The 22,752-nt window shown below is 35.4% G+C and overlaps 1 long non-coding RNA gene across 1 annotated transcript; it reads left to right on the top strand.

Moving 5' to 3' along the window:
• Positions 1 to 2,186: 2,186 nt before the first annotated feature.
• LOC123595928 lies at positions 2,187 to 21,409 on the top strand. The gene is made up of 3 exons (XR_006711435.1): positions 2,187 to 2,196; positions 16,116 to 16,120; positions 21,351 to 21,409. It is a non-coding gene; the product is annotated as an uncharacterized LOC123595928 (long non-coding RNA).
• The last annotated feature ends 1,343 nt before the right edge of the window (positions 21,410 to 22,752 follow it).

The raw sequence follows: 22,752 nt of genomic DNA, 5'->3' as shown, positions 1-22,752 counted from the left end.
CTTATCTCTAGGGGCACCTGGGTGGCTCAGTCAGTTAAGCATCTGACTTTGGCTCAGGTCATATCACTGTTTTGAGTTTGAGCCCCGTGTCAAGCTCTGTGCTGACAGCTCAGTCTGGAGCCTGTTTTGGATTCTGTGTCTCCCTTTCTCTCTGCCCCTCTCCTGGTCATGCTCTGTCTCTCTCTGTCTCTCAAAAATAAATAAATGTTAAAAAATTTTTTTAAAAAAGTCTCCACCACTTACTGAAAATAGGACTTTGAGCAAGTTATTTGTCAGTTCTTTGCTCCACGTTTTGTATTATAAACAAGGGTAATGCCAATATTTTAGGGTGGATGTAAGGGTGATATGAGAAAATTTACCTTACCTAATTCCTTCCAAGTTATCCTGAATAAATATGACGGTACTTTCCATTTGCATATTTCAGAAGTTTCTTTTAAGTCCAGATTTTCGATAAGAAGTTGAGAAAAAGGAAGTTTTTATTTTTCCTTCAATAAATCACCTAGAAGACTAAAAACTTTCTAATATACTGCCCTGCTTATTTCAAGGAATATGGAGATTAACTGAAAGAGATAAAGATAACAGTAGATGATCAATACTGTTTCATACTTGGAAGGAGGTAAAGATTAAAAAGTAGAGATTTCTGTTCCTGGAAAAACTCTTGCTGACTGTTTAAGAGTCTTTTTGTTAGTATATTTTAAAATTTGGAGTCCAAAGTCTTATGTCAATAAAATATTAGGAGGGTTCAATTTCAGAGTAGATTCATGAAAGAAGTGTTTTCACACATGCTGTTTTCACCGTGGGTTCTTTAGAGAGGCTGCAAGTATATTTTCCACAGTTCAAAGTTTTATTAAATGATATAATTTGGGTCTCAAGATTGCGCTCGTTTAGTGAAAATATCCTATGTAGAACTATTTCCATGATGGATGTATAAAACCGGAGGCAGCTCAACTCTACCTGGGATCCTTGGCATACAGTGAATTTTTAATAGAATCTATGCATTTACATCTGCACATCATTTAGCGAAATCTCAAATGCCATGCACAATTATGTTTTCCACAAATTTATTAATATTAATTTTGCTTTGGTAAATTAATTATACATATTTTAATAGCAGGGTTATTCAAGTTAAGGGTTAATTGTTAAAAAATATAAAATGCAGTATAACACCCACCGTATTATATAAAGTGTAATCGAGTTTTGGCTTAAGCTTGAGCTGCCATAGCGAAATACCACTGACTACGTTGAGAGAAATTTATTTTCTCACTATTTTGGAGGCTGGCAAATCTAAGTTTAAGTTGCTGGCCAATTTCGTTTCTGGTGAGAATTCTCTTCCTGGTTTGCAGAGAAGGCTGCTTTCTCACTGTATCCTCACATGGTAGAGGGACAGCTTGGGTGTCTTTTCCTCTTCCTATAGGGCATCAGAGTATCTGATTAGAGCCCCACCCTTATGTCCTCATTAACCCTTTATCACTTTCTCTCCAAATACAGTCCAGTAACATTGGGGCTAGGGCCTCGACATATGGATATGAGGTGAGGGGAGCACAAACATTCAGTCCGTAATGGATATCAAGATTTCTTTGTGACCCTACACACTAGTAAAGTGTGTCAGCTGATATCTATGTACTTTAATTTGAACATTTTGGGTTTTATTCTTATTTCATCAGTTATTTATTTAGTGCTAAATATTCAATCTCCATCCTAGACAGGAGAGGACAGAGATTGAGAAATGCTACCCACATCTCAAGGAACTCCCGATCAACATTGTTCTGTAAGATACAAATATGGATGGTTCTGTGAGAATGCAGATTGGCATATGCATCATACATGGAGCAGAGTGGGATTCAAACCGCTGAAGCAGAGGTGAGGAGTGGCCTGGATAGGAGACAGCATTCTCAGAGGTACAGAAAGTGATGGCACAATGAGGAAAACGTTGTGAATGCAAAAGAATGATAAAAAGTTGTTACTGATATAATAGGGCAGGGCCATTTGATGAGGAGAGTTATCTGCTGAATTTAAAAACAAACAAACAAACTTTATTTGTTTATTTTGGAAGAGAGAGACAGAGAGAGTGAGTGGGGGAGGGGCAGAGAGAGAGGGAGAGACCAAATCCCAAGCAGCCTCTGCACTATCAGTGCGGAGCCCGTCACAGGGCTAGAACTCAGGAATTGTGATACCATGACCTGAGCTATAACCAGGGTCTGATGCTTCACTGACTAGGCCACCAGGAGCCCCTCTGCTAAGTTTCTAAGACCGACGTGGAAAGCCATTTGTCTTGAAATTTAGCACCCAAACAAAAGAATTGTTGTTATTTTAAATGATCATTCATTTAAAAGCTGTCATTATAATAATTGAAAAATGATGGCATATTATAAGGTGTCTAATTTATCAGCCAATAGTAAAATTGCTAATTAAATAATCATCACAATTTTCTGGTGTTAAGGATGTAGTAAGATGGAGGCCATTGTGGCTAAAAGGACAATTTTATTAATTCTGAGAAAGCCTAAAATTATTGAGCTGGGTTTCTAGGTGTAAGACACTGTGTTCAGTGAATTACGTATATTATCTCATCCCGGGCTTGCCATAACTCTGTGAGACAGATACTGTTATCTCCATTTAACAGATGAGGAATTTAAGCCTCAGTAAGATTCAAGAATTTAGCCAAATTCCCTCAGCTAATAAGTGAGATTCCAGTCACATGTATCTGACTTTAAAGTCCACTCACTTTCCATTATTTTACCCTGCTCCTCTTGAGAAAGGAACTTAGATTATATTAACTTGCAATATGTAATTGATTGAGGATTTTAGCTCAGTGGCCCTCAGTGGAGAGATTTAGGCGACACCAGCCTGGGACACTAGAAGAGTGTCAGTGTAAAGAGAGTTGGCAAAATGGATAAGGTATTAGCTGCAATACTTCTTTAGTCTTCTAAAGAAACGAACCACAATGAGTCACTAACAAACTTTCAGGTTCTTTCTTGCTTTTATAGTGTGATTTCTGTTTGGGTGAACTCAAAAGAATTAATTTTCTCTCTAACATTATAACTTTCGATCATATTACATGTAAGATATTTTACTTTAAAGCAAGGCATTATTATCATTGTGAGTATTGTCTTTCCTTTAAAAAAGTACACTAAAATCCAATTTCCTTAAATATTATTAAAATTCACATTGTATACTATTTGTGAAAATTATATACACATTAAAACTTTATTGAAAACATCCTTGAATGTTTTAAAATATCTGCAACCTTATGGGCTCAGTGTTTGGGAGACTGTGGTAGACACATTGGAAGGAGATTCTCAATTAGGCCCCGGGTGAGTCCCAGTGGAATATGTGATTTGCTTTTTAACAAATCAAAATTGCCAGCCACTAAATCTATCACATCTATTATAAACCTTGTGGCAGGATTTAATCTGATCTGTTTTATTGTTTGTTTTTGTTTGTTGTTTGCCATCTAGAATGTAATTTCCATGAAAGAGGAGATTTGTGTGTTTTGCTCACTTTTATTCTTCTTGCTTTTATAGCAATGCCCCGAATGTTGTTGGAGCTCAATAAATCTTTGCTGAATAAATTATTTATTTACATATCATTTACTTGGTTGGCTTTTCTATCTAAACCTAATGTACTTCTTTTTTCATTTTTTTTAAACTTAACAGACTTTTTTTTTTTTTTTAACGTTTATTTATTTTTGAGACAGAGAGAGACAGAGCATGAACAGGGGAGGGGCAGAGGGAGAGGGTGACACAGAATCTGAAACAGGCTCCAGGCTCTGAGCTGTCAGCACAGAGCCCACATGGGGCTCGAACTCACGGATCGTGAGATCATGACCTGAGCCGATGTCGGACACTCAACCGACTGAGCCATCCAGGCGCCCCATAAACTTAACAGACTTCTTAATGAATACTCCCTGACAGCAGGAAAATTATCATCTGTCCTTTGGTCTTCTACGTTAAATATATTGAGTAGTATTTAGTACATAATAAATAATAATTAAAATTTATTCAATAAATACTACTTAATGATAATAATATTTATACATCACTTTACATATTAATATATTGTAACACACAAATTTGCCAATATATTTACATAAAGGGCTATTCATATAATCTGACCATACGAAGTTCATTTCTATCTGATTTGTTTCTCACAGTAACCCGAAAAGGTAAATATTACTACTTTGGGTAAACTATAGACTATAATAGCTTTAAGCAATGGAAGAATAGACTTGAGAGCAATTGATCTTAGAAAATGAAGACTTTTAGGGGCGCCTGGGTGGCGCAGTCGGTTAAGCGTCCGACTTCAGCCAGGTCACGATCTTGCGGTCCGTGAGTTCGAGCCCCGCGTCTGGCTCTGGGCTGATGGCTCAGAGCCTGGAGCCTGTTTCCGATTCTGTGTCTCCCTCTCTCTCTGCCCCTTCCCCGTTCATGCTCTGTCTCTCTCTGTCCCAAAAATAAATAAACGTTGAAAAAAAAAATTAAAAAAAAAAAAAAAAAAAGAAAATGAAGACTTTTAAATGAAGAAAGACATAGTTACTTTTGTTTGTAGTCTTGTGCATAACCTGGGCTAATTTTCCATCATCATAGCCTTGAAATGATTCTTGCATCTTATCACGAAGCCTCATTACGTATAGGATGTGGCCTTAACTCGATGTACCCGAAGGTACATCTGCTTCTCAGCTAATGACCTACCATATTCATCTATTTTCTTAGTTCAAGGCCCTGGAATAATCCTTAATTTGACCTTTTCCTTTACCCCTCCCATCCATCCCATCAGTGAGTGCTGGCAGCTCTCCTCTATGTTCACCATCTCCTCTGTTACCATTTAGGACAAACCACCACTAATTGTCAATGGACACTTCTGATATCTGTCTGGCTAGTTTCCCTATTCCATACATTCTCATTCACAGTTCAGTCAGCTGCTAACTTCTGTTTTAAACATGTAATTAGGACCGCATTACTTTATTTTTAAACATCAACCAATAGATTCCCATTCTTAAAATGAAATGGTAATCTTTTCCATGTCTTATGCTATGACACTGGACCTGAGCTGTTTAACTTTTAGATCTCGAGTTGTATAACTTTTATTCTCATACAATTTGGTGTGTCCCTGTTGGCTTCCATTCCATTCCTCTAACACGCCTACCTCTTCCTCCAGTTCTTGGTGCTTGTTCTTTCTCTGGCTCCAGCCCTTTGAGTGGTGACTTCCTCCCCTTCATTCTGGTCTCAAGTCTGATATTTCTTCTTAGCAAGATCTTCATTTACTGTGCTATTTAGTGTTGCCAACTGTTGACCACACCCATCAATCACACTGTATCACTTCATTATACTTACTCTTTTCATGATATTGTCACTATCTAAAATCTTATTACCTATTTGTTGACTTGTTCATTGCCAAATCGTCCTGCTGGATTGTCAGTTCCATGAAAAAGATTGCTTTTTGTATTGTTCACCTTGTTATTCTGAGCATTTTGAGCAGTATCTGGCACATATAACAACAAATATTTGTCAAATAAATGAACATATGAACTTAACCTAATGAATGTACAATACCTTTTTTAAAATGCAATCTGATAATGTCACTACCTGTTTAAAATCCTACAGTGGCTCCCCATCACTGGTAGAACCATTCTTTAGTTTTAGATATGCTGTCTCTCATTATTCTTGAATACTCTTCCTTTGAAGAGAGACTGATTAAATTCCTAACTGAATATTTACCAGGTCCTCAGTCGGTAGCAGTATAAAACCTGAGGAATTTACAAACCCTTCAGGTATGGCTGACATTTCTGAGTTGTTTTTATTTAAATTTTTTTTCATTGCCACACCCCAACTTGTTTTTGGGGAGGGGGTTATTCTCAAATTTTTCTTCTATTACTGCAATTGACTATTTTATATATATTTTCTTAACATTTATTTATCCTTTAGAGACAGAGAGAGGCAGAGCATGAGCAGGGGAGGGGGAGAGAGAGATACAGAATCTGAAGCAGGCTCCAGGCTCTGAGCTATTTGTCAGCACAGAGCCTGACGTGGGGCTCGAACTCACGAACTGCAAGACCATGACCTGAGCCGAAGTCAGACACTCAACCGACTGAGCCACCCAGGTGCCCCCTGCAATTAACTATTTTAGAAGTTGCTTCTCTTTATCAAGAATATTTGGTTATTGTAAATAAATTTGAATAAAACCTGGGATCAACATTGTCCAAACTAAACTAACCCTTGTACTCAAAGGGAAACATAATCTAGAAACCAAAACTAATCAAAGGTAACTCAATCCTTATTTTATTCTTTAGTGAGAAATGTGTGTTCTTAAAACAAGTGTGGAGTCCAACCACAAGCCACTCCAACTTAGGCCACTTTGAAGATTATTTTGAGTTACAAAGCAATTGAAACCCAGCAGAATCAGGAAAAGCTCTTTACTTCCGCCTCCTCAACTGCCTGAAAAGAATTTAGACAGAGAAACACCTCCAGGAAGAGAGCTATCACCATACATAACAATATGGCATAAACTAGAGGTGGTAGACAGAAAGGAACCTAGCAAAACCTGTTTGAACAAAGTCCTCTATGTCCCATTGCTTCTGAGAGGACCAGCAAACATTTGTTTACCAAGTATTTACTTTTCCATCTTTCTGTGAAGTGCATTCCTTCCCTTTGAAGTTCCAGACTCTACCCCCTTTTGAGTTCCGAAAGACATATATACCTCTTTTTGCATGACCGTCTTTAGAATTTCCATGTGAATTCTCCATGTATACAAGATTAAATTTTATTTTCTCCTGTTAATCTGTCTCATGTCAATTTGATTCTAAGCTCAGCTAGAAGCACCTTGAAGGGAATAGGAAATTTTTGCTCCCTAACACAGGCAAATGTGTCTGATTAATAGTTACTTTAATACCTTTCACATGGTGGCAGCTACTCTCTCTATAAAATGCTATGTATGTAAAATACTATGTGCCATGCTTCATTGTATTCTAATCATTTTACATATATGAATAATCTAATTCTTGCAATTCCATGAATTAATAATTTTTATAATTCTTAAAGCTAAACAAGCATTTATCTGGTACTTTTTTATTGTTGTCTTTTGGATTAAAAACAAAATAGAAGAAACAATTCATGACTTCAAAGATTTTAAAACTAGCTGGAAATGTTATAAAGCATACATATATCTATGTTCATTTTCTCACCATCCTATTTTGTAACCAAATATTGGATTTGATGGTACAGACTCAAAGGAATATAGTTGCTTGACATCGTATGTCTAGGTGGATATTTCTATAATTGGAATAGTGCCAGACATCAAGTCCCTTAAGGCAACAGGTGATAAACCTAACGGGCATGGGAGAAGAAACCTGAGTCTGGCAAATAGGCTCCTGTTCAGTTTCTGTCACAGACTTCCCAATTTGACTTTATTTATTAAGGACCCTGGATACTAATATCCAGCATTCTAACTCTTAGGAATTGTGTAGATACAAAATTGGCTTCAGTTACATCAGTGTACTAAGACCCAAACACCCAAGGCTACACCAGATGGTAGGTAGGACTTCTCTGGTCTTTACAAGGTGGTTAGAAATGTGATATGTGGAGAAGCAGTGTAGAAGGGTAGATAGAGCAATTGAACTGGTTTAGACATTATAGATAAAGGCATTTGAGGTATCAATGACTTATTAAATCTTTTTTAAAGAAATCTTTGTTGGAAATAGTGGGAGTCTGTATGGCTCTATTACCTCCATCTTTCATTTTAGTGTACATATAAAATGCATTGTTTTGAAATATACTACTGTAAGAAATTGTGTATTTAAAGATGAAGATGTAGTTTTAAAATATTAAATTTTAATGTTTATAATAATCTCCTAATTATCTTTTAAATATCCTTAAACTTCATGTTAGCAGAAGTTATAAATTTCTATTGAAATTCTTCAGCAAAATAAAGTGTAGATATAGTCACATTGGAGTAGGTGCATTATGCTTTCTTTAAGTACATGAATATTAAACCCTTTTGAAATCTGATTATATGTAAATGTCATGCAATTCTCCTAATTCTATCTTGGCAGCCATCAATATTGATAAGAAGAATAACTACATTAGACTTAAATAATATCTGCATCTGTAGTTACATTACAAGTGAGATATCAAAAGACAAATATAATCTTAATTTGTCTTAAAACTAATTTGCAAAAGCTAAATTAATACAAAGAATTTAACAATCTTACCTCTTTCCTTTTCTATGAAATAAGAATCATTTATTAAGTTAAATTGTTAGTGCATGAGTTAAAAACAGTTAGTTTTAGAATGTTCCTGTTTGGGAGTTTATACATTCAAGACAGAGTGAATATAAGGAACATTGTTATGAAGAAATATAAGTCATCTTATATTGACTTATAAGTTAAAAGAAAGTCAGTCCAGCTTCTATAAAAGTCTATGTGGGATGAAGGCAGACTAGAGTTTTAACAATAATCTTTTTAAATGCATACTAGTTTAGAAAATAACTATTAACGAAGGTATGTTAAGTACATTGAGTAGTTCATATTGTTGATATTTAAAAGCTATGTGTAGAGGTCCCATAATATCTAAGGCAATAACAATTATTATAGCATAAAAAAAGCACTAATGTGATATAATTAATTATTGTTTTCATTTAAACATATTCTAAACAGTGCATTTAGTTGAATCCAAAAAACCTCATTATAATGGCTATTTTTGGTTTCTTAGGACACACTGATTGCCATCTTCATGATTTTAAATGTGGAGTTCAACAGTTCTAATTAAAAATGCCATGAAGTAAAGTTGAAGAAAACTTTGAATTATAAATGAGTAATATATGTATTATGACAAGATTATAGTCTTCACTGTTTATGAATATGTTTTATATTTGAAAAATACTCAATGTTTAGATTTCATTGCTTAATCAATACATTTGACCATAAAGATTATTACATTGTTTTATTATGAATACAGTGAAATTTTGTTTATAAGACATTTTGTTTATAAGAAATAATATTTAATATTTTATATACAACAGTTCTTAAAATTATAAAAGTATTATATACTCTAATATAAACATTAGAAACCTAAATATATTATTAGAAATTGCATTTTATTTATTATGTAAGCGTGATACAATAAGAAATGTATTTTTGGTCTTTGTCTTTAGTTCCTGACACAGAGTTTCTAAAATCCTAAAACAGAGTGACAGGAGTGCTGGGAGCATCTTTTGTTATTCATGATCCTTTTTCAACCATACTTGTGTTTATGCTAATAAGGTGATGCTTAGACTTTTAGAGGGCTCCTAGATAGCTTCAAGATGGGCGCTAGACTGTGGAAAGACCAAGGCATGATTAGAGGGTTGAAACCTTTTAGTCTCATCCCTGGCCTCTAGGGAGTGCAGAGGGGCTGAAGCCTGGTAGTCACCAATGGCCAGTGGTTTAACCAACCATGTCTATGTAATGAAATCTCTGTAAAAACCCTAAATGATGAGGATTGGAGAAGTTCTGAGTTGGTGAATACACTGATAGTGGGATGGTTATGGCTTCAAGTGGGCATAAAAGCTCCATGCCCTTACCCCATTCCTTGTGCTGTGCATCTCTTCCATTTGGCTTGTTCTGAGTTTTGTCCTTTACAGTAAACTAGTAATAGTAAAGCACTTTCTTGAGTTCCAGGGGTCATTCTAACAAACTGTCAAATGGATTTATACCAATCGATCAGAAGTACAGGAGGCATGGGAGTCTCGATTGGCATCTGCAGTGCAAAGGCAGTTTTGTGGGACTGAATCCTCAACCTGTAGAGTCTGCATTAATTTTGGATAGTTAGTGTCAGAGGTCAGTTGAATTGCACATATGCACTTGGTGTCCAGAACATTGGAGAATTGGTTGATGTGAGGAAAAACCTACACATGTGAGGACAAAAATGCTGTGAACCAAAAACAGTTCATAGCCTCTCACACTATATGCATGTAAATATGATACCTTTATCAAGAATTAGATGTAAAGAACTGTTCTTGCTGTTGAAGATATTCTAAAGGAAAAAAAGGGCCTTGGCTTAAAAACTATCATGCAATCATGTTTTTAGAAGATGTACCAGAAGGCCAAAATCTAGTCCAAACAGTCTTCATCTGTATGACTAAGAAAAGTGTTTAGTTTGTACAGCTTACACTCCAAAAAAAGTCAAGCTATACAGACATAATAATTGCAAAATTACTAAAGTCATATCTCTTCTCTTTGCCAACATACATTGTTTCATACCTAGGTCAATATACGATTTTTAGTTTCCATGTCCAGGATATTTTTTGTAATCTCTTGAGAAAGATGGTATTTTATAAATATTAAAGAAAATCACTATATGTATTATGAAAAAATTAAAAATATAAAAATTTAGTCAATTTAACATTTCTTGAAGGAGAATTTTAATCTTATTTAGCTTAGCTCAGAAGTATTATAATTTGAGAAATGGCATCTCCCTGTAATCAAATGTTTTAAAAATAAGCTTATGAATGGTATTGATATAATGTGATTATATAATGTTAGAAGTCTTATGAAAATAAATAAAGTATAAACAATAAAACAAAGTAAACATCTATTCAAAACCTCAAAAAAGATTTCTTGAGTTTATAATTAAAGCAGTTTTCGAGGTGCCTGGGTGGCTTAGTCAGACTTTATTTTAGCTCAGGTCATGATCTCGAAGTTCATGAGTTTGAACCCTGCATCGGGCTCTGTGCTGACAGCTTAGAGCCTTAAGCCTGCTTTGGATTCTGTGTCTCCCTTGCTCTCTGCACCTTCCTCACTCACACTCTATCTTTCAGTCTCTCTCTCTCTCTCTCTCTCTCTCTCTCTCTCTCTCTCTCTCAAATATAAATAAACATTAAAAATATTTATAATTAGGGGCGCCTGGGTGGCGCAGTCGGTTAAGCGTCCGACTTCAGCCAGGTCACGATCTCCCGGTCCGGGAGTTCGAGCCCCGCGTCAGGCTCTGGGCTGATGGCTCAGAGCCTGGAGCCTGTTTCCGATTCTGTGTCTCCCTCTCTCTCTGCCCCTCCCCCGTTCATGCTGTGTCTCTCTCTGTCCCCCCAAAAAATAAATAAAACGTTGAAAAAAAAATTAAAAAAAAATATTTATAATTAAAGCAGTATTTCAAATCAATGGGGAAAAGATGAATTCTTTAATAAATGGTTTGGAAAATTGGCTGAATTTGAGGAAAAGAGCTTGATTCCCTCCTACATGCTGTACACAAAATTGAATTTTAGAGGAAATAAAGAGAAAAATATAACAATCTAAACTATAAAACTATTCATAAAAAATAAATGCAAATATCTTGAAAATTTTGGAGCAGAAAATGTTTTCTTAAGTAGACACAAATTAGAATTCATAAAGTAAATGACTAATAGGGATAATGAATAATTTTTAGCTTATATTCATCAAAGATGGTATAAGCAATGCTAACAGATAAATGAAAGGCTAGAATAAGTAGAGTTGCTATTATTAACAAACAGTAAATATGCATGATATAAAAATTGCTTATAGTGCTATGCAAAAACCTAGAATTAACCTTGTATGAAAATGTATAAAAGTGGTATAAATGTGCAATTCTAAAAAAGTCCATAGATTCCAATTAAAATATAAAACAATCCACAATTTCACATATACTTATCAGTGAAAACAGTAGAGATACAGCATCCCACATTTAACTATGGGAAAAGTTAAAAAGAAAAAAAAAAAGAAAGAAAAGAAAACAGACAAAAAAATTTCAGACTGCTCATTTTTTGCCAAGAACTGGATTGGGATTCCAACAAGGTACTCTCCTAGCACTATCAGAGAGAATGCAAAATTAGACTAACCTAAGGAAGTGCATTATTTTCACCTCAGCAATTTTTTTCCTTTCTCTTTTTCTTTTTCTGTTTTATATTTTAGTTAGTTAACATACAGTGCTTTATTGGTTTCAGAAGTAGAATTCAGTGATTCATCCCTTACATAAGACACCCAGCGCTCATCACAAGTGCCCTCCTTAATACTCATCACCCATCAGTTTGTTCTCTATAGTTAAGAGTCTGTTTTGGTTTGTTTCCCTTTCTTTTCTTCCCCCGCTTTTTATCTCACCTCAGCAATTCTACTTCTAAAATCAATCCAGCAGAAATACACATATACACAGAGATGTGTGTAAAAGGATGTTTATTGCAGCATTGTCTGTAATACAGGGAAAAACATTCTGACAATTCAGTTAGAAAAATGGTTAAAGAATATATGGCATATCCATGCTGCTTAAATACAATTAATTAGACCTTTATGTTGAAACAGAAAGATGTTTAAGATCTGTTTTTAAATGAAAAAGCAAGTTGTCAAACCATATGCATAGTATGATCCTATTAGCATAAAATATGTATATATAAATGTCCTTCATGAACATGAAAAGGACTGGATGGAACACCAAATTTAATCTCTAGTTATGGAATATAAATGGTAGATGCGGAGGGAGGGTGCTGGCAAGAGAGGACATTCACTTGCTAATACTATTCTTTATCTGATAATTTTTAAAAATGCAGGTTAGTTATACATCATTTATGAGACAAAAATGAAAAGTGCCTGCCCTCAAAAATGTATTTAATGTTCTGTTAAGAACCTTAATAGAAAACTCTCATATTTATCTCTTTCGAATATAAATACCTTGGTATCCAATTTTCCAAAAAGGATGGCTCAATTTGTTTGTCTGAATGACTCTGGGAAGATCTGGGTGAGTGAATTAGATAACTTCAATATTATATCTGATTAATTATTAAATCACTGTTTAAAAACAACCACGTTGTAGAAAATGTGGTGCTACTTTGGAATTAACTCGCTATGCAAATTTGTGTTGAACGTTTCCCTCCAACAAATATCCTTAGTCATCAACATGAGGGAAACATCCTTCTCTATCAAATGTTTTATTTTCTTCCCGTTTGTCATAATGCTTTCTCATGAAATGTTACCTAGTTGGAGCAACATGGTTGACATTTCTTTGCTAATAGGCCAATTTGCACCAGACATTTGTGTGAGTGGAATATCAGAATGACCAGCAAAGTAATATCTAGTAACACTTGATATCAAGATTGCAAAAATGAACTGAAACTAGAAAAACCTATATTCATGCTAAATAAATATTTCTTTTCTGTTAGTCTGTAGCGCCACCCAGTGTTGTAGAATTCTCTATGGAACCCTCTACAAAGTAGGCTATTGTGCCAAGGCGGAAAGGGACACAAATGACACTATGTGAGCTCCATAGTTCTTCCCTTTATGGAACTTTGTTGTTTGAAAAAAAAAATCCAGGAAAATTGTTACAATTTTATTAATTCATTGTGTATTTCAAAGTAAGATATTCCAAAGAGATGATTCCAGAGGCCATTATAGCTTCAGGCATACTTTATACTTCTGTATGCCTAAAATGAAAGCTTTCTTTTGAATTAAATTACAGATGAAAATGAGAATACATTTACAGAAAGAAAGAGTGCAAGTTTTAGTTTTCTGTAGTGACTTTTACCATAAGGATCTGATGCTGAAGAGAGATGCTAGTTGGCAATTAGGCAACACAGAGCATAAATATTCATGTTAAGGAAGATCTAAAAAATAAAAAAAAAGTAATGAAAAAGACCTTTCTTCATTACTTAATTGCTGAAGTGATAAAGAAAATATAACATTTCATCTAAGTCCTCAGAACTTATGTAGATTTCTTCTAAGATAAATTCTAAGATAAATTACACTCTATACATCTTCTAAGATAAATTACACTCTATATTTCTCTTTTTATTGTTTCTTGAGTGTTCTTCAAGACTCTATTCCACCTTGTCTTACTTCCTTTAAAAATTGTGTCTAAGGCTTCTCTTTTAGAAGGTCAAAATCACATCAAACTTGGAACTTCTAACAGTCACATCAAACTTGGAACTTCTAAAACTCAATTTTTCTCATTAACATTGCTCTCTTTCCACATTCTATCTCTGGCACTAACAATGTTTTATTTTCCTCTACTTGAAATAGTTCAGTCAGCACTTAGCAGACATAACCTGTTGCTATCATTCTTGCAGGTGTTATCCTCATCACTATGGTCATTACGTGTCACTCCTCTGTCTTGTATTTCTCAGGTCCTGTCTCCTGGTATGTTGACTTCTTTTTGCTGTCTTTCTTGGTTTGACCTTTTCATTCCTATGCCATCATTATGATTTAGACCCTTCTTATCTCATACTGCCATTGCAATTTTCTCCTACCTAATATCTCTGTTGATCACATTTTCTTCTTACAATCTAACTTGCACAGAACAAAATTAATGTATTGAAAAATTTTCTCTTTGCCTTTCCAAATAGACTGCAACTCTTTGAATGTAAGAAATATACCTTTCATTATATACTCTCAGTATTTGGCACTATATATTTATTTGACCTATGATATGTTGCCATGAAGTAACTAAACAGTAATCAGAGCGAACTACTGATTCCCAGCAGAATTGTGTTATGTAGAAAGATTCATGCTTTTTACATTGGTTTGTCATTGGAGATCACTCCTGAGATGAAAACACATGTCAATTTTTTTTTCCCACCAAAGATAGTTTAAAAATTCTTTCACGTATGGCTGCCTGTGTGGCTCAGTTCGGTGTCCGACTCGTGATTTTGACTCAGGTCATGATGTCACTGTTTGTGAGATCGACTCCCACATGGGGCTCTGCCCTGATTGCACAGAGTCTGCCTGGAATTCTTTCTGCCTCTCTTTCTGCCTCTCCCTCACTTGTGCTCTCTCTCACTCTCTCTCTCTCAAAAATAGTTAAATAGACGTTAAAAAAAATTATTTTACCTATCCTAAGCAGAACAGAAACATAGACTCTCTGAGAGAAATACACTTTGCGGAATCTGGTTAGAACAAAAGGAGAGAAGTATTATATAGCAATTACCAAGATTAAGAAGGAAAAGAGGGGCACCTGATAACTCAGTCGGTCAATCGCCCAACTTCTGCTCAGGGCATGCTCTCCCAGTTTGTGAGTTCGAGCCCCACGTTGGGCTCTGTGCTGACAGCTCAGAGCCTGGAATCTGCTTCCAATTCTGTGTCTCCCTCTCTTTTCCCTTCCCCCACTCACACTCTGTGTCTCTCTCTCTCTCAAAACTAAACAAACAATAAAAAAGATAAAAATAATAATGACTATCTTAGATTAATGGTGAAAGACTCAAAGACTCAAGACATATGTAAAACATGTGTCCAGGCAACCAGGGATAACAACAGGATCAAATGTAGACAAAATGAAGACAAGTCAGACAAGTCCGAAGCGCACTCTTATTTCAGCTAGTTTAGTTCTATCCTCTGTTTATCGATAAGAAGCAAATAGAAGCTGTTGTTGAAGTATATTTAATCATTGTTATTAATTTTATGTATTTATACAGTGAACTTTACATTTCGATAACTGTGTTTAAACTCTTTCCTTTTTCGTGAATATTTTTATTGTCTTTATATAGTCCTTTACTAAAGATCCTTTATTGCATATAGATATCTGAAAAAAAAAAAAACAGATGTTCCTGGATATTTAGAGTCAAAGCTTCGATGTCTAGATTAGGATGGGGAACATATACTTGTGGGAAACATCAGCAATAGTGAGCTCTCAGGAGTTTTCTGGTGAAGATAACTTTGTTAATACTTCAAGCTTCCTCTTTTCTTCCAAACATGACAAAACTAAAAATTTAAAAATACATATATTTTCACAAATAGTTGCTAATCCCATGAGTATGCTTGTGTTAAGGATTCTAAGTAAGTAGAGACGTTGTATTTCAACTCCCGTGACGTATAATATTGGATGGCAAACCTGGGGCATAGACAAGAACCAGCCACTCAACATGAAACTTGGGCTGGAATAAGACTCCTTATTTATGCAAGAAAAGAGACTAAAAAAGCTGTGATAATTTCTAGGTACTATGGTTTTTTATAAAGCTGCTTGTCTTGAAAACAGGAAGAAAATGAAGAAATCATCCTAGACCCTGTCTACCTGTTAACTCAGCAACTAGATCTAGAATAGCCCTGAGTCATTACAGTATGAGAGTTGGTATAAAACTTGGTTCCAGAATAGAATAGGGTCTGGGAATCCAACCCAGGTAGAGGCAAATGTAAAATCACTGGACAAAGATGGAAGAAGAGGTACTGGGGGGAGGGTTTCCCATGTGAGATTTGTTCAAATATTCCAGGTATGTGAGGAATGCTAACATGCAAAAATTGATCAGCAAAATGAACAATAAAAAAGTAAAAGCAATTAAATAACATGCAAAAATTAGGGACATTTCAAAATGACTTTAAAGTATGTTGAAGATACCGGAAGAGAAAATGGAAAAAAATAACATCCCTAAAATCATTAAGAAACTATGAAACAAAGAGTGACATACTCCTGTAAGAACTGATGGATATTAAAATAAAGTTATAGATTGTATTAATACCGCTTGTCAGCCTTTTGGCTAAGATCAAGTATTGTGAGTATTAAAATACAGTAACTGATAAAAAAAACACTACCTACAACACTACAATCTTCAAACATAAAGAAAAATATATTGAATAGGAAAATATACTGAATGCATCTGGAATGCAGCCTAGAATGATAAAGAAATTAAAAATTAGAAAGGCAAATTGGGAGTTACAGAGAATATACTTGTGACTCAACCGTACCAAATGTGAGAGAATGGTGTGAGGAAAAGCTTATCTAAAGTGAAAATGCCTAAGAATTTTTCTGACTTGAAAATTATCTTAGCCTTCAGATTGAAAGTACACACAGACTTCTATAAAGGATAAATACAGTTATCCTTGACCACACAGTGATACTGTAGAACATAGTAAGAAAAAAAAAAAAAAACCTTAAAACTATCAGAGAGAGAAAAGAAAAATTGACTACTAAGGAATAATAGTCTGAAAACAAACTTCTTGTCAACAAAAATAGATGCCAATGGATTATTAAATTCAAAGAACTGAGAGAAAATAGACACAGACATGGATACAGGCACACAGGATCCTTTTTGGTTGTGTCAACTGCTAGACTTCATATTTGATTTGACTTCCCTTAAGTAAAAGAAAACATAAACAAAGAAAATAACATAAAAAATCCTTACATACAGTAATATATTATTGAGAAAATACAATTGTAAAACTCCAATTATCCAGCTGTTACATCTAGATCCTATTTATACTTTAGAAATTTCTATGACCTTAAATGGCACATTTAGAACCAGTATCATAAATTATTTTCTGCAATTAAAAAAAATTAATGGAGTAATCTATTTAAATTATAGTCACATAGGGAAATTAGTCATTAGGACCCAGCTATTTATTGCTTATAATAAAACCACTCCAAATTTAATGTCTTAAAAGAACAATTTATTTTGCTCACAATTTAAAGAATGGGACTTTGGAAGATGAGTTGTTGGATGATCTGTATTTGAATGTTGTCTGTCAGGGCTAGCAAAGCTGGAAGTTTCACTTTCAAGATAACCTTTTGCTTACATGTCAGATTTCTTGGAGCTCCTTGGACTTGATCTCTCTCTTCCCATGTAATTTCATTTTCCAAGACTTCTACAAGTGTCTTGGGCTTTTATAGCTCTATTAAAGAAACCAGTTGTCACATTCAACTTCCGGCTTGGTGTCTTCCGTGGTTCTATCAGTTCATTAAAAACATTATCTGCTTTCCATGTTTCATTAACCTTTCCACTAGTAGGTAGTACTATCAACTGTGTCTAGTCTGAATATGATTTTCTCACTATCTTTGCAAATTTCTCTTGTGGGGTTCCTCTTGCTGCCTTGTTATGGCAGCACCGTGCTTTCAGTTACCAAGCTCCTTATGAGTAATTAATAACAAATCATACTGAAGTATAACTTTGTAAAAATAATTTCATTTGCCTAAATTTTTATGGCAGAGATTTTGGAAAATTTATTTAAAGTGGCTTATTTTTGATCTACGTGGTGTTGGTTAAGATGGCTGAGGATTGGAGTTTCAATTTCAAGATGGCATTGATTGATGATTCAGGTTTCCCCGTTTCTTTTCTTTATCTCTGTTTCTGTCTCTGCACTACCCCTCTCCCCCCTTTCTCCACATGATAGCTCCCCCTCCATGAGCCTAAACTTGATATTTTTCACAGCATGGTGGTGCCAGGGTACCTGCACTTCATGAAACTGAGTAGATTCCAAGTGGCAAGCTATAGAAGATTTCAAGCTAGTTAATGTTGACCCATGTTTTGTCACAGTGTTCCTTCTGTTGTATTCTATTGGTCGATGCCATTACAAGTCGACCAGGTTAAAAGGGATTGAGAGATACACTGTCTTTTAATGAGACAGTGATGAATTCATATTACAGATAAGTATGTCTGATAGGAGATAATGTTGGGATCTTCCTTGGAAAATACAATCTGTCACAATTATCATCCTTTAATATAACTCAAATATAAAAATAATGAAACATTCATGCAGACAATTGTCTTAGTCTATTAGGGCTACCTTAAGAAAATACCACACACTGGGTGGCTTATAACCAACAGAAATTTATTTCTGATAGTTCTGGAGTCTGGAAGTCTGAGGTTAGGTGCCAGCATGACTGAATTCTGATGGAGATTTTCTTTAGGGTGGCAGAGTGCCAACTTTTCAATGTATCCTCACATGGTAGAAATCAGAGAGGGAAAGGAAAATCTCTCATAACTCTTATAGGAACACTAATGCCATTCATGAGGGCTCCTTCCTCATGAGCTAATTACTTCCCCAAAGCTCCCCCTTCCTAATACCACCATCTTGGATATTAGGTTCTCAACATATGAATTTTGAGGATACAAAAACATTCAGGCCATAACAACAATTGAAGTTAACACCTTACCTTGCTAATATGCCTATCCTAAGAAAACTAGAATTTTCTGAACAAACTTTGTGAAAACTGGGCAGGTATTTGACAGACTTTAATCAAAATGTAACTCCAGCTGAAATATTATGAAGTCATATTTTAGTATATCAATATATAGTAGAATATCTATACATGGTAAATGCAGGATTTTAGGAAAGACATGTCTTGTTATAAAAATAATATCTTAAATAACAAAAAATAATTAAATTATATTTGTCTTTTTAGCTTTTTCCATTAACTAAATCACTATAATTTTCTTGAATTGTATGATTCAATTGAATTTAAAAAGAATTGGATATGAGGCAACGTGGATAGTTTAAAAACAAAACTGTGTTTTTTTTTTTTAATTTTTTTTAACGTTTATTAATTTTTGAGACAGAGAGAGACAGAGCATGAACAGGGGAGGGGCAGAGAGAGAGGGAGACACAGAATCTGAAACAGGCTCCAGGCTCTGAGCTGTCAGCACAGAGCCCGACGCGGGGCTCGAACTCACGGACCGTGAGATCATGACCTGAGCCGAAGTCGGATGCTTAACCGACCGAGCCACCCAGGCGCCCCAAAACTGTGTTTTTTTAAAACTGTGTTTGTTTAAAAACAAACAAAATGTGATAATCCACATCACATTATTATTAAAATAATACTTCTGTGAATGAGATTTTACATTATATTGGAAAAACAATTCATTAGGTTTACCCAATGTAAAAGGATAGCAGAATGCTTTCATATTTGGAAGATACTATTTATGGGCTGAATGTTGATCAACATTAAGATCCGGCATTAATGGCAGATACAAGATTTCTTTTCCTACATTTGGAGTTAAGTTTTCTATGTGTTTGATCTCTTCTTTTCAGTTTTATAATACGTGACTATTAGTTCAGCATTGTTGTTTGGTTTCACTTTATCATTGATCATATCCATAATATATCATCAGATTGTGAAGTCACAGCAGCCAATTAATTTTACAGGGCTGCTTTCTTATCTGCCCATTAAAACTCTGTTTTATTTTCAGTGTTTCATCAATGCAGTTATTTAATTATAGTTCCATTTAAGATTTATACATTTTATTTATTATATGCCATTATTGGAAAAATCCACCTCATGAAATGTAATAGAGTAAGCAAACAATCATTAGAAATCCTTTAAAATCACAGTTGAAATGGTTCTAATAAAATGGTTAAAAACAAGGTATATTCAGTTTAATTTTCTAGGCACTGCTGTGTTTCAGGTAACTCACCAAGGGAATGTGGTGATTTAATTGTCTGGATAGCGCAGCAAGAGATCCTGTGAAGTTAGATTGAAGTTGGCTCTGTAGTATCTTGCTACTGTTTCACAAAAATATACACTTTCTTTGGATACTCAGCATGATATTCAGCAAGCATAGATGTGAGAGGCTAACAAAGAAGAAATGCTGTTATTTATTATTCACTACTTTCCTGGGGTCCCTTGACACTTGGAGTTAACATACTTCCATAGGAATATTTAACTGTCAACGGTGCATTCCAGGTAAAACCCAATCAGACAATGTACATGTCAAGAAAAACAGCATTAAAAGCTTGAGCTTTTATCAATTTAAATCCTTTTTTTTTTAATGGCTAAACAAAGGCTTTGTGAATAATTCCTATGTTCCTTGAAAATATATCAGAATTTATCTCCCCAAATCTGTACAATCAATTCTCAAATTTCTATAGGCACATTATCCACATTATCAAAATATCTTTAGTAAAATAAATGCTCTTTTTAACATTTATTTTATTCGTTCTTATTATTATTACTGTTATTGAGAGAGAAGGAGAGAGAGAGAGAGAGAATGAGAGAGAGCAAGCAGGGGCAGGGGGCAGAGAGAAAGGGAAAAAAAGAATGCCAAGCAGGCTCCCTGTCAGTGTGGGGCTCGATCCCACTGATGAGGAAGCATGGGCCAAGCTGAGGGCAAAGTACGGCCTAACAGCAGTCACCCCCTCCCCGCATCATGGGATATGTCTGATATTCCTCAGACACTCCTGGCTACCCAAGAACAAAGGAAAGGAATTTAAGTGCTTGCCATGGTGATGTGGGAAACTAAGGCAAAGGAAAAATTAAATTCCCTTACTTCCTACAGCCCATTGACAAGTCCTTGAAACTCAGAGTGACTTCCCTCTATCAGCTCAGCTGCCTCGATGAGGACAATTTGCTAGGGGCAAAAGAGAATCTTAGCTTAACATTATCCCCACCTTGAGGATCCTGTGTCTACTTTAACATATAAAAATTCCTTTGGAAACCTCCTTTATCTCAACGCCCACAAGATATATGCTGGCAATTATATTCCAAGCTTATGGCCCCCTGATATAAATCTGAAGGGTCTCATGACTGAGGTTTTTCTAAACATTAATAAATGCCATTTCCCTAGCAACAGCTAGCCCTTCGAGGTCCTGGAAACCTTGCTTCCAAAATTCCTTAGAGACTTATTCTATCTCTAACCCACTGCCAACCTGAGGGTATGTAATCAGTTACCCACCACAACCCCAGTACAGCTCTTCCTGCCCGTGGGTCCCGTCCTAGTGCTTTAATAAAATCACCTTTTTGCACCAAAGACAACTTCCAGAATTATTTCTTGGCCATCAGCTCTGGACCACCCCACCATCACCCCAAAACTTCATCACCAGGAACTGTGAGATCATGATCTGAGCCAAAATCAAGAGCTAGACACCTAATGCTTAAACCATGGAGCCACCCTGGCACCCCATCAAACAAATGCTCCTGATTGCAACTTAAATGTTTGCTTTTTTTACACTTATTCAGTCTTTATTTACAAATACTTTGAAAAGACTCTAAGACCAAGTAGAAGGGGATACACTTACTTAAGTCTGTGATCCACACAAGAGGTGTAATCAGTGTTCTATGGATATGTGCTCAAGAGAACATTGTGTAGTCCTCACATGCTGATTCTGTACTCATTTTTTTTTTCTGGAAGGGGGAGTCTGTAATGAGATATAGAGTTTTAATTTTCATTCTCATTACTGAAAAGGAAATATATATTTATGTTGGCTGTTGCATTAGTCTTTTTCTTATGATATAACAAATTACCACAGACTTAGTGGACCAAAACAACACACTAATTATCATGAGTCAGGAGTCTAGGCAAAGCTTAGCTGTGTTAAAGAGAAACCAGAGCTGGATAGTAGTTAAAGCAGTAAAGACTATTCTACTCAGGACTATTATAATGAAGGAAAAGATAACTTAGTATAGAACTCAACTCAATTCTAAATGCAGTATGAACAAGTGGGGATTTATACCCAGGAGTAGTTGGGGGTCAGGGAATGGAAAATTACTAAGAGGAACCATCAAGGGTAAGGAGAAATTCTGGCTAAATCAGCTCGACAGGATTCTTGCTGCAGGCAGGCTAGGATGATCAGACACAAACTGGGGTGGGGGGTGGTTTAAGAAATTTGATCAGATATCCAAGACGATCAGATATCAAGAGTGAAGAATCTTGCTAAGTTGACTCAGCAGGATTTTTGCTGAAATTGGGCAATGCAAAAATGGACAAGGAAGTTTCAATGGTCAATGCCTAGTTGAGAAGAATCTGACTAAAGTTTGGTCAAGGAGAATATCTTGTCAGCAGGATCCTCTGCTTATAGTCTTACTTTGAGTCTGCAACAAAGGCTTCAGCCAGACTACATTTTCATCAGAGTTTCCACTAGGAAAAAAAAAAATCACTTGCAAACCCCCTCAGATAGCTAGTAGAATTTATGTCCTTGTGACTATGGTACTCATGGCAGCTGACTTCTTTGAAGCCAGCAGGAGAGTGAGTCTCTGATTTTAAAGAAGGCACTAGACCCTCTTTCAAGGGCTTTAACCTGGTTAAGTCAGGATCAATCAGGATAATCTGCCTTTTGAGAAACTCATAATCAAGTGGTTTAAGACCTTA

The sequence above is a fragment of the Leopardus geoffroyi genome, chromosome B1 (assembly GCF_018350155.1).
Source record: "Leopardus geoffroyi isolate Oge1 chromosome B1, O.geoffroyi_Oge1_pat1.0, whole genome shotgun sequence".
NCBI classification, from domain to species: Eukaryota; Metazoa; Chordata; class Mammalia; order Carnivora; family Felidae; genus Leopardus; species Leopardus geoffroyi.
This window is presented reverse-complemented; position numbering and strand designations above follow the sequence as displayed.